Below are 16,729 nucleotides of genomic sequence, written 5' to 3'. Positions count from 1 at the left end.
CGAGCCAAACAGCTGTCTGTTCATCAACACATCTGTTTTCTTTAGCTTGTTTCGGTCCTCATCTCAGAAGGATAGTTAAGGAAACAATGTGGAGAGCCTGGTTAACCCCCGTAGTGCATTTCATAAGTGCAAAGTTAGTGTAACCCATAGTCAGAACAGCCCACAATTATGAGCATAAGATTCAGCTTGAAAAGCCTCTAATTTCCTTTTTAAGACTCTCAGGGTTTGTGGAAGAGCAATTCAGAAAGCACTTAAGCACTTAGACGACCTTGAGTATAGGGATGGGTTCCAGGAGGTTATTTTAAATTATTAAATAACCTAAATACCTGAATTTGTTAAGCTCAAATGATAACAAATCTCTTATTAAAGTTCAAATTTCTTTTTGCTGTGTTTTTTTTAACCACAGGACACGGCAATGTAAGCAGCATCTCTCTTTTGTCTTTTGTTTTTTGCCATTGATGAATGTTTTTGTTTCAAGACTGCCACTACTGACTTCACCATCATCTCCAGCTATTTAAAACTCAACCTGATGAAAAAGAGGTTGATCTGATACAAGGTTATCATGTCACAAATCAACCCAAAGTTTTAACAAAATGAACAGCATGTTGACCGTAAGAGGCTTGTACTATAAATTTAGCTTAAAGCCAGAGGCAGTCAAGAGGACACTGAGGACATAAAGACCCTGTCAGATTCAATGAGTCCATTGAAACATCCCTCTATATTTCAGAACACTGAATTTCCAGAACCTTATCAGCTTAATTGTGTTCGGTGTAGTCCACACCAATGCAATTACTGCATCGAGAATGAGAAACACAATGTAACGTCAGAGATGAATGGATGCTCCCACTGCTACAAAAGGATCCACTGGACATGGTTTAGGTGTCTGACCAGGATGATGCCTACAGGCAGCTTGGTCATGCTTAACTGGGAAAAGACCCTGGAGCAGAACCAAGACATGCTGAAGAGATTATGTCTCTTTTCTGACATGATAATGCCTTGCTTTCCCCAGAGGAGTGCGAGGCAGTACAATCAAGCTGTGCTTGTCAATATGTCAATATCATGTCAATATGGATCAAAAATCTCTGAGGATTGTTCACAGCACCTTGTTGAAGGGCCAGAGTTGTCTGTATTTTCTGAGGCGGGTGAAGTCTTTTAACATGTGTGCAATGCACAGGATTTTTTTACTGTTGTGGCCAGCGCCATCCTCTATGCTGTTGCATGCTGGGGCAGCAGGCTGAGGGTCGCAGACGCCAACAAACTCAATAAACTGATCCACAAGACCAGTAATGTTGTGGGAATGGAGCTGGACTGGCTTAAGGAGGTGTCGGAGACGCGGATATTGTCCGAGATATGGACAATACTGGATAAAGCCTCCCACCCACTCCATGAGGTGCTGGCCAGTCACAGAAGCATGTTCAGTGAGAGACTGAGATTACCCAAATGCACCACTGAACGACACACCCTGTACAACTCTTCCATCTAATGCACACTACAAAGTACAATAGTTACACCCTTTTACTTATGCTCTACAGTAAAATAACAAATAACAAGTTTTACAGTTTAGAGTAAAATGTCAATCATGTATATTTCACCTTTGTAATATTCTGGATATTTATAATTGAACTATTTGTATATATTAGAGCTATTTCTTATTTGATTTTGTTCAGTCGGGTACTGACTGTTTTGGAGCAACTATAACCACATAATTTTCTTAGGAGTGAATAAAGTATTCTGATTCTGAACACTGACCTTTCAAAATAGGCTAACACCCTCAAAATCTCACCAGGACTACATCCATAACATGCAATATTATGAGGGAGAAAGAAAAAGAATCCGTGTGCATGTATGTGGACCTGGGTCTGTATGCCACGGACTGTGAGTGGCAGAATGCATCCTACAGGTAAGAGTGACAGTCGCAGCTGGTCTGTGGATTCTGAAAGGTCTGTCAACTCACTCCCCTTTGATACAAAACCACAGTTAAGCTGACTGTTCGTGAGAGGACAAATTGAGCCCTAGTTCACCAGGAAGGGGGGGGAACCAAAAACCAATAGATACAAACTTGTCCTACAAGTTTTAATACTTTGTTTTTATTAACTAATCACTAAAATATCATCTTAACCCTCTTGTACCCTGCATCCCTTGTTACACCAGCACTTTACATGTCATCTCTCTCTCTCTTTGTCTTCAGCCAACAGTAGCACAGTTTTCAGCAGCATCCAGTTGGCAAACAGCACCAGAGGTGGTTGCTGGTAACCTGGGCCCCCGCTGATCCAGTATGGAGTTCTTCATGATTCGCGTGTTTTGTTTGGGAACAGGACTAGAGGTACAGTGGATTGTGGCCCACCCATAGCTAGGTTACAACAATATTATCTACAATCGATAAGTAAATGTCAGGATTACCTGTTTTTTGACGTTATAGATGGACCACACAAAAAAATCAGAGCCTAATACTTATCGTATTTACAGATGCTGGACTTCCGATTAAAAGTTCTTCTTCCGCCTGTCCTGCCACTGCAGGATATATTGACCTTAGAATCACGGGTGTGTTGTGACAACAGTATGGTACAGAGGGGAGGTAAAGGACTGCAATGAATCAAGCAGGTAAGTCTTGACAAGGCACATTATTTCTATTTTAGTTATAGTTGAGGGGTCGGGTCTAACATCAACACTGACATGTTACAAGGTGTAATGAGCACCAGTATTATCAGACAATGTTTGAATTTATGGGGAGAATCTGAAGTCTGAAGTTCACTGCAAAAACTTTCAATTTCATATCCACATTTTAAAAAGTAAATAAATAAATAAAAATACTACCCCCTTTTGCAAGTATGTTTTCCTTTTATGACACTCCAACAGTCTGAACCAACAGTGTCCAGCTTTGATTTATGGAGAGCTAACAGCAGGACGATCAGTGGCAGTTTGACTTCCAGTAAAACACTCCACTCACTGATATCACTTATTGAGATTTATTAAATAAAAATCTGCACCTTTTTTTTTTAAGTTTTAAAAACATTTTGAGACAACCCGCTCCAAGCCCTTTGAGTTTACTAAACTGAGGTGTGACCTGTTGTATCAACTACATCCACCATGAACTCTGCGTCCTGACACAAAGCTCAGTAACTTGTACTGCAGTTACAACAAGAAGACACTTCTGAGTTTGGGCAACATGAAAATATCTATCTTCAACACCACAGTATCTTAAGAGGAGGGGGTCTTTATTGGCCCACTGATACATAAATGTAGAGCATAATCTGATAGCATTGTTTTGTTGCAGTGACATAACGATCCAGACCATACCAACAGAGATCAGCAAAGAAATTCACTAAATGATGGATTTCCAGTCCTATAAGCACATGTATTTAGCTCTCAACTCTAAAGGTACGAGGTAGGTGCTATTCCTATCCAGAGCTCCTTGCTGCTATACTTTGGAACCACTTCACTTTCACTATGGAGCAACTTCTATGACAAATTGACTCGACTTTAGTACTGAGAATCAGCCGTGGTCATTAAAGTTCTCTTCCCAAACCTAAATAGTGTTTTTCAGCAAAAGAGTCCAGAGTGACCATGCCAAAAACAGGGATGCCTCCAGAATCCCCGCCCCCATCCAGGTGGTGGCAGATCAGCTCAGGGGAGTGACCAGGAGCAACCCTGTTGTTGTTTGTTTATTTATTTATACATTTGCAGGGTTGTGCAAAGACAGTTCACTGAAACATCCTAAGAGATCTGAGGGACACCATATGTTGTAAATAAACTAAACTGTTGCTCCTGCCAGTTATCTATTTTGACCATGCTGAAAAGATGAAAGGGTGGAGTGTTAAGGTGCTGGCTAATTCTAGCAAATGAAGTAAGCATCTATTAACTGTATGGATGCAAAGCACAAACACGGACTGGATTGCATCAGTGCAAGAACATGAATGGATGAACAGATGGGGAAGAATAATGACAGCTGCCAATAAACAATAATATAAGAGAACTTATTGTAATTTTGGACTTTATTAAAGTAAAATGATAAAAGCGGATCGACTGAGCTAACTGTCAAACTGTTAATGCTAAGATAAAAAATTCTGATATAAAGAAATTTGGATATGCATTCTAAGTACATTGGCATCCATTACTGGTGCATATTATTGTGCTATATGTGCATTGTGGTGTGTGGATTTTATTGTATATTCCATATCTGCCATGTTAAAGCTTTGTAATTTGATGCTATTAACTGTTTTGAGTGTCTTATACTATATCATGCTATCTTTTCCCCAAATCGTTTCTGGCATCAACACCAGAATAGAAGGATAAGGTCACCCCCTCCAAATGCTGATAATGTTAAGTTCAGAATTTTGCTTTTACTTTTTTATTATACTGTACATGCATTGCACTCTAAAGAATCCTTGTAAAATGACATGCCATGTTACTTTTTTGTCATTTTACTTCAGCCAACATAAAAGAAATATTAAACTGGTATTATTATTAATTCATTATAATATTTTTAACATAATGGTGATGAATCTGGTTGGAGGACTCCTTGTGAATTTTTGAGCCTCAAACAGACTCTGTAATAGCTACTGCTCACCAGCAGTTCATTCATCTGTCTGTGGTCAGCCAGATGACACTAGTTGCTGCTAGTCGCTTCCAGTCTGGACGCCTGTTATACCAACGCTGCGAATGGCCTTTTCAATTCTTGTTGACATGAAACACAAAGAAATCTCTGAAACTGTAAGATGTGGCATGTGTTAGTTTACAGCTTGTTTCTACAGCCCACCAAATCAACATTCAAGATCAATGCCTAATTACTAATTGACATAATAAGCTTATTATTTATGTTAGAATGAATACATAATGTCATAATATTATTAGATGTCTTCCTATATTTTTCCACAGAGTATTGAAGTCAAATATTACTAAATGGTATGCTCATAAACTTCTTGGAAAAAACAAAACCAGGCTGTTTTCCATTTTTTACAATGTGCTTTTCCTGACTATACTAACAATCACATTATATCATATCCTGTCAATTAGACCCACCCACCCAAAAGTCTTTATAACCCCACCCTTGACCCCCTAACCATTGGAATTAAAACAAAGTGGGTCCTCTAAGTTAAACGTTTGTGAATTTATGTTATTAAGATTTAATGTTAAAAGAACTGGATGGATGGATGGTTTAAATATGCACATAACATCAAATGTTCTGTTAACCAATGGAATCCATTTTTATTCAAATATTTAAAAGAAACTCATCTGGATCTGCACCAAAATGCTCCTTAAATCCCCTCTCCACCAAGTGTGATGAAATATCTGCTTGGCAGTCATTCGTATAATCTTGCTGACAAAGAGACAAACAACTTGCAATGATCCTTTGCCTTGGAGATGGAACAAAAAACAATACAAAATATAAGTCAGACAAATTCAAAAATTCAAATAAAAAAAAAAACCAGTTTCCTTGTAAATATGCTATTTGAAAATTGCTTACTTGAATGTACAACTTATTTGCTGAGTTTTAAAATACAGTATATTGATATCTCCAACAATAACTGGAAGGAAACTGTGTAGTGCAAAGGTTATACGGTGTTTCAAGTGTAAATTGAGACTAATAAAACCAACGTCTCACAAATGCACACAGTAAGGATGAGATAGGGACTGGTGAGGACTTGGAACATTTCTGCAGCTCTCTTTCATCTGCAGTCAGTTTTTTATCTAAAGTGAGGCAGTGTAATGTGCTGTTAAATGGCAGCTTTAACCACCTCTCTGCCTCTCTGTCATTAGCATAGCGTAGGAGGAAGAGCTGATTGAGTGGCCAGTTGGCAGTCAGAGAGAAATTTCTTTTCAGAATCTTTGTTCAAGTTCTGCATTTGCACGAGTAAAATAAATAAATAAATCACCATCTCATCAACATCCACCTCCACCTCTGATTTATAATGATGTGGTCTCTGATTTTTTTTTTCATATCTCCATATTAAACAGATGTGCACAGGAGCTTGGAGGCTTAAATAAATCATTTTCAGGGAAGAACTTCAATAGATTTTACCCAGAACTAAACACAACAAAGAGAATGAAACCCAACCAAACCCCCATAATAAAGGAACAGATGACGCAAGAACAATTCAGTAGACTGCTATTTCAAGCAGACCCTTTGTTGATTGTTGGAGATTCAATTAAATTCAAGACAGATTAAATTTAATGTCTTTTAACTGAACATAAATCAAAAGAAGTGCCCAACCAGAGGGTCAAGACTCCTCTTGGAAGTCCCCAAATAAATCTGAGTAAAAAAAATATAACTACTACTCAATAATATTGGCTTTTTCTAACTTTTCTCCATAAATTTTTATTTCATTCACCAATTCATCTTGTACTTGTACTATGTCTGGGTCTCAGGGACAGATGTCCAGACCTCCCTCTTCCAAGATGGTCATACCCAAAACATCTCACCAAAGAGGTACCTTTGTCATGTTTTAATCTTTAATTTTACTTTAAAAATATTCATAATAATAAAAAGTACCATCCATCTACCAACCTGTCCAGTTCAAGGTCACAGGAGGGCTATCACAGTCATGGGTTGAGAGGTGGACAGGTTGCTAATGTGTTGCAGCATCCACTTTCTTATTGTTTGTATTTACTACAAGGTAACAAAACTCAGGAACTTAATGTAACACTTCTATCCATCCATTCTCTTCCGCTTATTCTTGTCAGGGTGAAAAAGTTATGAAACTTAATTGATGTTAAAATAAATGTCCTGAGAAAGGTTTTAAAGTATTTTACCATGGATCTTCTTTGTCTTCAGCACAGTGGTTAGATCATGGTTACAAGGGTGGAGTTGTTTAGACTCTTGGGTGTGTCCAACAGATGGACACAATATGATGTAATCTGATAACTGTGGTTCAATTCACTTCAGTTTTATTTGTATAGTACCAAATCACAAAAACAGTTTCCTCAAGAATGTCCTTTACAAGTTACAAGTTAAAACCCTACAATAATAATAAAGAGAAAACAGAAAACCTCAACAATCAGATCATGTCCTATGAGCAAGTGTTTTGGTGAGAGTGGAAAGGAAAAACTCCCTTTTAACAGAAAAAAAAAACAGGAAGAAACCTCCAGAAGAACAAGGCTCAGAGCAGTCATCTAATGCAGTTTCCCAACCACTGTGTGTGAAATGATCAGGTGTGCTGTGGAAGATTATCTGGTTCCACCTGATTAGTACTCGCGATTGTGAGTAACGCACAGAACAATTACATTCTCTTCCACTAGAGGGCAGTACAGCTACCTGCTCTAATTAAATGGGTTGCCAATCGCCCGTAAAACAGAAGAAGACGAAGAAGAAATTACATACTAGTCATGCTGTTGGAAGTCGCAGCATGAAATAGCAATAGATAAATATTTGAAAAGAAAAAGTAGTCAATCTGAACTGGGTCCTGCAGAAAGTTCCGACCCAGATGAAGGCCCTAGCATGAGTAGTGGTCAGAAGAAAGCAAAAAATATATATTGTGGACCAGTGTTGGTCAAGTTACTTGAAAAAAGTAATTAGTTACTAAAGTTTTTCCTTTATTGAAAAAAATTAATCCCGTTACTTTACTGATTACTTATTTTCAAAAGTAATTAGTTACTTTTCAAAAACATGATACACAACCTGAATACATAAAAAAGCAATAGACCTTTCAGGCCAATTCTATTTTTTATGCATAATCCATCATATAAAATTGAATCAAATGGAAAGCCTTTTTCTAAAAATTGTTTTATTAGTTTTAATATTATAATTTTTTTTAACGTCATTGTCATGAGACACTCTCACAAACAAAATCATGACAGTTTAGTAACGCAGTAACACAGCGTGCTTACAGGAAAGTAAAAGTAATCTAATGTCTTTTTTTACAATAGTAATCCCTTACATTACTCATTACTTGAAAAAGTAATCGGATTACAGTAACGTGTTACTTGTAATGCACTACTGCCCATTTCTGTTGTGGACAAACCGAGTCAATTTCACTATACCTGGTGCATGGGGAAAAATTATCAATATGCTTTTTGTGACATTTTTGTTTGGTGGTGTGCCGTGTGATTTTTCTAACGTGAAATAGCTCCAAAAGGTTGGGAAACACTGATTGAGAGTGACAGGATGGACAGGATAAAGACTAGCTGTGGAAGATAGCCAGAGATTAATAATAAATAATGATTAAATGCAATGTGGAAAAGGTGATTGAAGAAGAAACACTTAAATAAGTTTTTAAATATTTCCATAAATGGTAAATGGCAAATACTATTCAATGCCTAACTAAAGAAAATACAGAAAACATCCAGTTTAACATCACAGGAGGGCTGGAGCCTCTCCCAGCTGTCACTGAGGAAGAGGCTGGATACACTCTGGACAGGCTGCCAGTCAGTTGGTAGGCATAATGGGTAAATGATAAATTTTATCAGATTATATCAATCACTTTTATAATTTTATATTAAAAAAATATGATTTTCATCTTTGAATTGTACTTTACCTTTAAAACACTTTTTAAAGTAAAAAGATTACAATTTTATTAATTAATAATAAGATCTCAGATTTAATCTAGAATTTTCAAAAAAGAAAAAAAAGTTTTACATTACAACTGGTGTTTTCCATTAATTTCCCCCCAACCTTTGTGACAAAATAAGCGAATACAAAAAAAGAGGTAAAGGGGGGTAATTCATGAAGAAACTTAAAAATATTCTGAGTTTATCCTGAAACTTTAGCCTTGAATTATTTTGGAATTGATATGATGGCTTCAAATGCACACCAGTATAGTGATTATTTAATATGACTTTTGTTGTGGATTTTGCCTCAAACTATACTTCTTCTAAAAAAAGGGGAAAAAAATCTTATTTTGGCTTTATTATTTTTTGATTCAAATTATTACTGTTTAGTAACAATTTTTTATTTTTATTTATATATTTATTTATTTATTACCAAAATAGACTTTTTGGTAAAAAATTTGACTTTTTCTTGAATCAGGGCAGGGTTTTCTGAAAACGTGAAGTAACTATGGCTTTAGTCTTTAAAAAGCTTTATCTCAAAATTAGTCTGACAACAGTTTTTCTAAACGTACTATCTCTAAACGATTTGTTTGGCTGAAAAGAGACTCCATACATCGCTCCGGGATAGATCCAGATCTGGATTTTTTTTCTCCCCCCCCCCTTGAGTTTCCAGACTGCATCTGTGGCCCGGGGCTGTTCTCGAGAGCAGGGCTCTGTTTCTGCCTTGTTACCTAATTAATTCATAGATCCACCTTAAAAACAGGGCAATCCCGGTCTGGTCCCTCCCCCCTGCTCGCCACCACAAGCTCACCTCCTTCTCTTTCAGTTTCCCAGCTTGGCAGGAAAAGATCTGATCCGGACTTTTGGTGTTTCCTCTGGTCTGGTTGAGTGTGCCGGACCCCCCCTCCAGTTCCACCCACCGCTAAGCAACACAAACACACCACCAGTCCTCATTTTCTGGATCTGCTCTTTGTTAACAGAGCCTTTTCCCTCCTCTGCTTTTATTCCAGGAGAGGGAGAGAGTGAGTGAGCGAGAGAAAAAGAGAGGGAGAGAGGGTGAGTTTATCTTCTCCTTTTAAAGGATTCGTTTCTGACTGAATCTGGATCTGGTTTGTTTTCCTTGCTCGGGGCTGCCGCCACCACTGCAGGAACAGAGCTGGTGCCCCTACTGATGTATTTAAAAACGGTTTAAACGTCAGGAACGGTTCAAGGTTTTATCCACCAACCACCACCCGGCCTGTCAGTCATTTTTTTCGCCACTGCAGTTTTCAAGTTGGAGCTCTGCTGGGAAATGGACAAACCCCTCTAAACTAAAGACGCTTCCCAACCGTTCCGACTCAGCCACAGGACGTGATTTGGACGAAGATCCACGGAGTGGAGGTAACGTCTAATCTCAGTGTTTTTTTGCTTCTTAATTAAACTTAACTCACCACGAGTCTGTACAATCTTTCAATTCACTTGTGGCTGAAAGCCAAGAAAGGCTCGCTTAGTCTGTCGGAGACCGTGAAAGTGACATTTTGCTGTGTTTTAAGGGGTCTGTCGTGCCCCCCCCAAGTTGTCCGCACTGCTCAGCATCCGGGTAACGTTCATAACTGCCGTTTCTTTACCTTGACACCCAATTATTAGCAACTACAGGGAGATTTTTGGGATTTTCCACAGGTGTGAACGCACAATTATCCCAGTCCGACGCACTTTAATACGCATCTTGGCGTATTTTCCTCCCTAATAGCAACAGTGTCTCTCAGAAACCCCGAGTTACGGTTTCTGTCTCTTTCACCTCGCCAAACGTCCCGGCTGTTAGCTAGGTTACAGCCCCGATACGTGCCGTTCCCTCCCTGCAGTCAACGCAGTCGGGTCTTCATTCATAATGCGGACTTTAAAATCCAACTTAAAACGCTTTTCGACAAACTAAAATACCCATAAAGCATACACTGTGATATTGTGCAATAGTTTCTAATCAGACACCTGTAAAATTTACAGACGATGACTCACTTTTGGTGAAAAAAACAACTTTTGAACTGGATACGCACTGCTAGTTAGTTTGCCGCCTGCCAAAGTAAGGAGCCTGCTGGTAAAAGTTGTTATTTTATTCTGAATATTACATTTTTACGTGTCATTGGGGTATGCCGAATTGAAGGGTTGTTTCTAAAAGGTCTGTAAATTGTTATTAATGGCTACAAAATTGCGTTTTCACAAACCCAACAAGGAGATGTAGATCAAAAAGAGCAGATTCTTAATGGCGCTCTGGTGCCAGGTCTCCCCGGGCGACAGCGAGGCACGTATCTGCTGGTGCATTGGCTGCGAGGCAGGAATCAGACCGCCCGCGGATGTCTCCGGGCGCCTGGAAACAATTTGTTAACAGTCTCTGGCTTGAGTGTGTTGCTTTCCGAGTGATATTTCCAGTGGTAACCGGAAAAGGCGCCTTTTACCATCAGAAAAAACACAGGACCTGTGGTAAGTTGGTTAAAAACAGCTCTCTGAGCAGCGAGCGTTGGTTGCTGCGGTTGTTTGTCCCTGTTGTGATATTAATTGTGTATATTTCTGTATCACTGTGGTGTCCTCACACTGTTGACACGAATGTGGCGCCTTCAGGATGAGCTTGTTAAGCTTGTTGGAGTGGTTCCCCCATATTTAGCACTCGCACTGTAAATACTACTTCTGCGTTTTCAAGGCTGCCGGTATTGAACAAGGGTGGAAAAATCGTTACCGACTGCGCTTTATTTTAATTAAGGAAGGACCATCCTTACGTCATCGGCTTATTTGGGCGGATGAGGAGGAGGAGCAGCAGCAGTTCTGCTTCTTTTTCCTCTCTTCTCATTTCATCCATCTCCACCTTCTCCTCCTCCTCCCCTCTGTAGCTGGGTGTGTCCTGCCTTATTGCGTTAGAAAGGAGGGGGGATCCCGCATCTTGGCTCATGAGGTGACTCCTCCTCAGCTTGTGACCTCCAAAAGAGGGCATTGCTCCTTCTGATTTCTGCTGCTGCAAATTATCGGAACATAGAGGGTTTTTGCAAAATGAAATTAGTAGAAAGGGAAACTTTGAAGACTCTTTGCTGAAAAGGGTTGAATTATAAGTATGACAGCAATGACTTTGCTGTTTGCTTGATTCTAAAGGGAAAATGGCTAGTTTTTTGTATTCCACCGAAGTCTGTACAGTTTATCTAGGTTTGGAATGAAATCTGACTATGTGGCTTCCAACCATTATGATAACACCAAGCAAACATTTCAAATTTGAATAACCGTTGTCTCTCAATTCTGGTTAAAGATTTTAACTAGTCCTCCATTCACAAGCACAGCAGGTAGCACTGCCTATTTGGTTTGGCATATTTTGACACCAGATGCTCTTCCTGGCAACCTTGAAAGGTTTTGTGTCTCCCCCCTAGGGCTAGAGAAGGGATCATTTTCTTGTCAGGCAAATGCATTGAGCCACTTTTTTAAGGTCTCGCTTTTGTTTAAACAAGGTTTTGAAAATGACAGTTGAGCAAGGGTCGTCTGTTGGACGTACCTCCTTATCACCTAGATGTTCTGGTTGGACTTTCTAACAAATTAAGTCTCTGATAAGGAACTGTTGTATATTATCCTTTTATTTATGGACTACAACAACATAACAAATTAAAAAAAAAAAATACTATGAGGGAAACTCAAACTCCTGACCTTTTGACACTGCCAAACTGCCTACTGGCTGTCTTTTCTAGTCAACATCTAGCCTTGGATCAAGCATGGCTCCAAAATAAAGGTTGTGCCAATGTTGGAGACAAACATTTACTGTCTGCTAGGCTTAGTCAAAGGAGCTTGCAAAGAAAGGCGTCTGGACTTCTTTAAATTACTTGAAGACGTTTCACCTCTCATCTGAGAAGCTTCTTCAGTTCTAAGGTCAAATGGTGGAGAGTCCCAGATATATACCTAGTGGGAGTAACCCCCCACAGAGGGACAATAGGACCCCCTAATGATCCTCTAATCGCCTGAGCCAAGGTGTGAAACTGGGTGTGGGTCCCAATCAGCCGGAGTTTCGGGTGAGTTCATTGTGAAACCTGGCCCCACCTTATCATGCGAATTCCTGAGATCAGATGGCCCAGGATGTGAGTGGGCGTTAAGGCGTCTGGGAAGGGATCTCAAAACTGGATTATAGATGGAAGAGAGTTGGTGTCGTAAACCACCGCCTCTGTTCAAAGATGGTCGCTCACAGTGGACATAGATGGCTTCTTTCACTCCTCTTTCAAACCATCTGTCCTCTCTGTCCAAAATGTGAACATTGGCATCCTAGAAAGAGTGTCCTTTATCCTTAAGATGCAGATGGACTGCTGAGTCTTGTCCTGTGGAGGTGGCTCTTCTGTGTTGTGCCATGCGCTTGTGAAGTGGCTGTTTGGTCTCTCCAATGTAGAGGTCTGAGCATTCCTTGCTGCACTGTACCGCATACACCACATTGTTAAGTCTGTGTTTTGGCGTTTTGTCTTTCGGGTGAACCAGTTTTTGTCTGAGCGTGTTGCTGGGTCTGAAATGCACCGGGATGTCATGCTTGGAGAAAACTCTCCTGTGTTTTTCTGATACACCAGCTACATAGGGGATGACAATGTTGTTGCGTCTGTCCTTCTTATCCTCCCTCGCTGGTGTCTGGTCTTCTTTTCTGTGCCTCTTTGCTGACTTTAAGAACGCCCATTTAGGATAGAAGCATGTTTTGAGGGCTTCCTTTACATGTGTGTGTTCCTTCTCTCTGGCTGATTGGGACCCACACCCAGTTTCACACCTTGGCTCAGGCGATTAGAGGATCATCAGGGGGTCCTTTTGTCCCTCTGTGGGGGGTTACTCCCACTAGGTTTATATCTGGGACTCTCCACCATTTGACCTTAGAACTGAAGAAGCTTCTCGGATGAGAGGGGAAACGTCTTCAAGTAATTTAAAGAAGTCCAGACGCCTTTCTTTGCAAGCTCCTTTGACTACAATGACCTGGATGACTGAGAACCTTCACAGACATATCTGCTAGGCTTACTTTTTCTTGCCTGGGTGTCTTTGTTAGACGTTACAGCAAAGTAAAGTTTATGTTAAACCACTGTTTTATGTTGGTGTCTTGGTTGATATGTGGTTCCAGAATGAAAGTTGAAGACAAAATTTTGCCATCTCTTGCGTGTTATCTTATCAACATCATCTGGACATCCCTGTTGGAAACCCAGCAAACATGGTCAAAAAGCTAAGCTGGTGGTAAACTGGTGATTCTAAATTGTTTGTAGGTGTTAAATGAATGGTAGCATGAATAGTTGTCTGTCTCTGTGTCAGCCTGGAGGCAGGGTCCAGGAAGTACCCATCTTCTTGCCTTTCTTGTGATGGACTCTAGCCCTCCCCGCAACCCTGAATTGGATAAGCAGAAGAAAATGGATGAATGGTCAAGAGAGAGGTCAAGAGTTTGAGTCGGATTTATGGCGTGTTTTCAAGACTAGACATCAAGAAAAGATGGACAGCCAATGGTTATTCAATGTCAAAATGTTTTGGGAAGTCGATGAAAGAATTGTTTTATATTAATCTTAATTGAGTAGAAGAAAATGTGACAGAAAACGTTATAATTCAAGATGAGCATAAGAATGCCAGGAAAAACTCCTAAGGACACCCCTGTGTTCACATCATAGGGTCTATAAGGACCCCTTCAATTCACCATACAACAGATGAGACAGGATTCACGCCTAGTTATACATAAGTGGCTTAAAAGTAATGATGATATTTTTAAAAATGGCCATCTGGTAATACTACTCTATATCTATGGAGTAGATGTTATGCGGGTACCTTTTTACAGTCATTTGGTAATCAAATTAGTTGCAAGTCAGTGAATTAGTTGACTAACTAACAAAACATGTTCATTGAATGTCTTCACTGGATAGATCAATGCTATTTCCATGTATAACAATGGTCGTATTAGACCATCTCGTACAGTTTACAGGATTATTTAGATTTCTCATTAAGTGGTTCAAATGAAGTGGTCCTGCCACACCTATGTTGGTGCATCTTGATGTTATTTGTTGCTAAACCTTAACAGCAGCATCACTGATTTTTGCCGCTGAAGGTTAACGCTGTATTTTTGGATAAATAAATTATGAGGTTAAATGGGCGCTGTTTCAGGCAAGGTGGCCTACATCTGATCGAACTAGAACTGAACAGATTAGTTGATTGATCGCTTATATCACTCTAAACTGCTTTGGGTGTCAAGCTGCAGGCTAGACAAATCACCCCAGGCTGTGATTAAACTGTGATGGACATTTTCACTGTTTTCTCACATTATCTATACTCATCAGTTAATTGGGAAACAAATGAACCTCGTTTTCATAATTTTACGATAATTTTAGAAATGTGTCAGGTATGTGAGAGACAGGCAACCTGTTCTGGTAAGTCCAGTGGCAGTTTTATGTGTAAATTGGACTGTTGCCTTTATTGTAGTGGCAGATTGGTTGTAAAGCACTTGGCTGAAACTGTTCTGACTATGATTTCAGTATCTGATGATACTGACGTGTCATGGATTTACTTTAGTGCTTCCCACACACAGATCTTACCTGCAGGACTGGCCAAGAAAATAAAATGATCTGTCTTCACTTTTTGTACCTGAAGATTGCACCGTTAGGCTGACCATCACTCAATCCACATAACACCAAACTCCCTCTCTTCTCCTGGGAATTGGGACCCACAAGAAGGCAAACCTATGGTGCAGGAACAGTTATTTATAGTGGAAAAGTTTTTAATGACCAAAAACTCTGCTCAAGAAAAGAGATTTCTATTGAATTAGCTGATGCAGCATCTCACCCCAGTCAAAAGGTTTTTACATTTTATCTTTTTTCTTTAGTACATTACATTATTTCATTATCAGCATACATCAGATACGACTTGCTGGGTTTTTCCTGCGTATAAAGTATTTTGTCCTTCCGCCACAGAAAACTCTGAGATACAGAAAAATCCAACATGGTGATGTTTTTGAGGCAGAATTAAAATCCATTTCTTTGCGTCTTTGAAACCCTTTTCCTCATGTTTTTTCTGTTTTACAAACTAAGTGTCATCTTAGTAATGTCACAGCTGTTCAGGCTTTTGCTAAGTTCATGTAAAATAAAGGCATTCGTCTAATTTTTATTTCAGCTACAGTTGTGGCTTGCAGTGACTATTAAAACAAGATAATCTATATAAAACAAATTAAGATATAATTAAAATCCAATTTTAAAAGAAGAAGTAGAAAAAATATGTACAGTTTTTTCAAAGTCTTAGAATAATTATTTTTAAATAACCATCATCTCAATAATTACCAGAGTAATTATTAGGGGTGCAACGATACTCGTATCGATATTGAACCGATCGATACAGTGCTTTCGGTTCGGTACACATATTTATCAAACAATACAACATTTTTTATTTATTTTATCAACTTTTCTTCTGACGATGTTGTCTGTGTTGAGCGCTCAGTGGATCTGCGTTCGACTACTCCGCCTAGGCTGCACTGTCGAGTGCAGATCCACTGAGCGCAGTGCAAGCTAGCAAGACAGAAGCTAAGCTCGTTGCAACATGGCAACTACCTCAACGCTACCCGAAATTGAACCTCCCCCACTCTCATTCAGATCTGGCGTTTGGAACTATCTTGGTTTTCATGTGAAGCATGACCCTGATGGTAAGCGCGTCATGGACAAAAGTAAAACAGTATGTCGGATGTGCCACGCAATGCTCAATTTGTGGGAACTAGTGCGGTAGCGCAGTTAGCTTGTTAACGTGTTGACGCCGTCCAGCCCCAAGCACGGGGCGATCCGCGGTAACTTGTTAACGGAGATTTGCCGTGTTGTGGCGTTAATGTCATTTTAACGAGATTAACGCTGACAGCACTAGTGGGGAACACAACGAATATGATCGCCCATTTACTCCGACATCATACTAGTGCAAAGACAAGTGGAAGCAGACAAAACCAACAAGCACACATGCTACAAACTTTACCCGAGTCATTTAGACAGCCGTTAGCACGTGATTCTCCTTATGGGGACCTGATATGTTTATATGCTGCTGAGAATATAGCCCAGAAGAAGCGTATAGTATAGCTTTTATTTTGGAAAGAGCCATTTCTCTGTAATAAACTCGCTTTTGTATTGTTGTATCGTTGCACCCCTAGTAATTATGATTGTTTTTCTTCTCCCTTAATGGAGCAGGCCTCATACTGCGCTGCTATTTATTTGGTGATGCATTTTAAGAGCAGATCACATTCAAAATTAGGATCTTTGTTGCCCAGCCTTATTTA

The 16,729-nt window shown here is 39.6% G+C and overlaps 1 protein-coding gene and 1 long non-coding RNA gene across 5 annotated transcripts in view; both read left to right on the top strand.

Moving 5' to 3' along the window:
* The first annotated feature begins 2,126 nt into the window (after positions 1–2,126).
* LOC309707504 lies at positions 2,127–3,340 on the top strand. The gene is made up of 3 exons (XR_014276995.1): positions 2,127–2,323; positions 2,467–2,601; positions 3,275–3,340. It is a non-coding gene; the product is annotated as an uncharacterized lncRNA (long non-coding RNA).
* Positions 3,341–8,838: 5,498 nt separating this feature from the next.
* Positions 8,839–16,729, top strand: part of LOC309707248 (plasma membrane calcium-transporting ATPase 1-like) — a 133,484-nt gene continuing 125,593 nt past the window's right edge. Inside the window, exons 1-2 of one of the 4 annotated variants that reach the window (XM_082534456.1) lie at positions 8,848–9,540; positions 9,750–9,864. The gene's annotated coding sequence lies outside the window, so the exon portion shown is untranslated. Of the gene's footprint in view, positions 9,865–10,771; positions 10,939–16,729 lie in introns of those variants that run through there. The other 3 variants (XM_082534458.1, XM_082534455.1, XM_082534457.1) reach the window with 3 other exon arrangements.

Source organism: Aulonocara stuartgranti (assembly GCF_965226115.1).
Source record: "Aulonocara stuartgranti genome assembly, chromosome: 5".
NCBI lineage: Eukaryota > Metazoa > Chordata > Actinopteri > Cichliformes > Cichlidae > Aulonocara > Aulonocara stuartgranti.
This window is presented reverse-complemented; position numbering and strand designations above follow the sequence as displayed.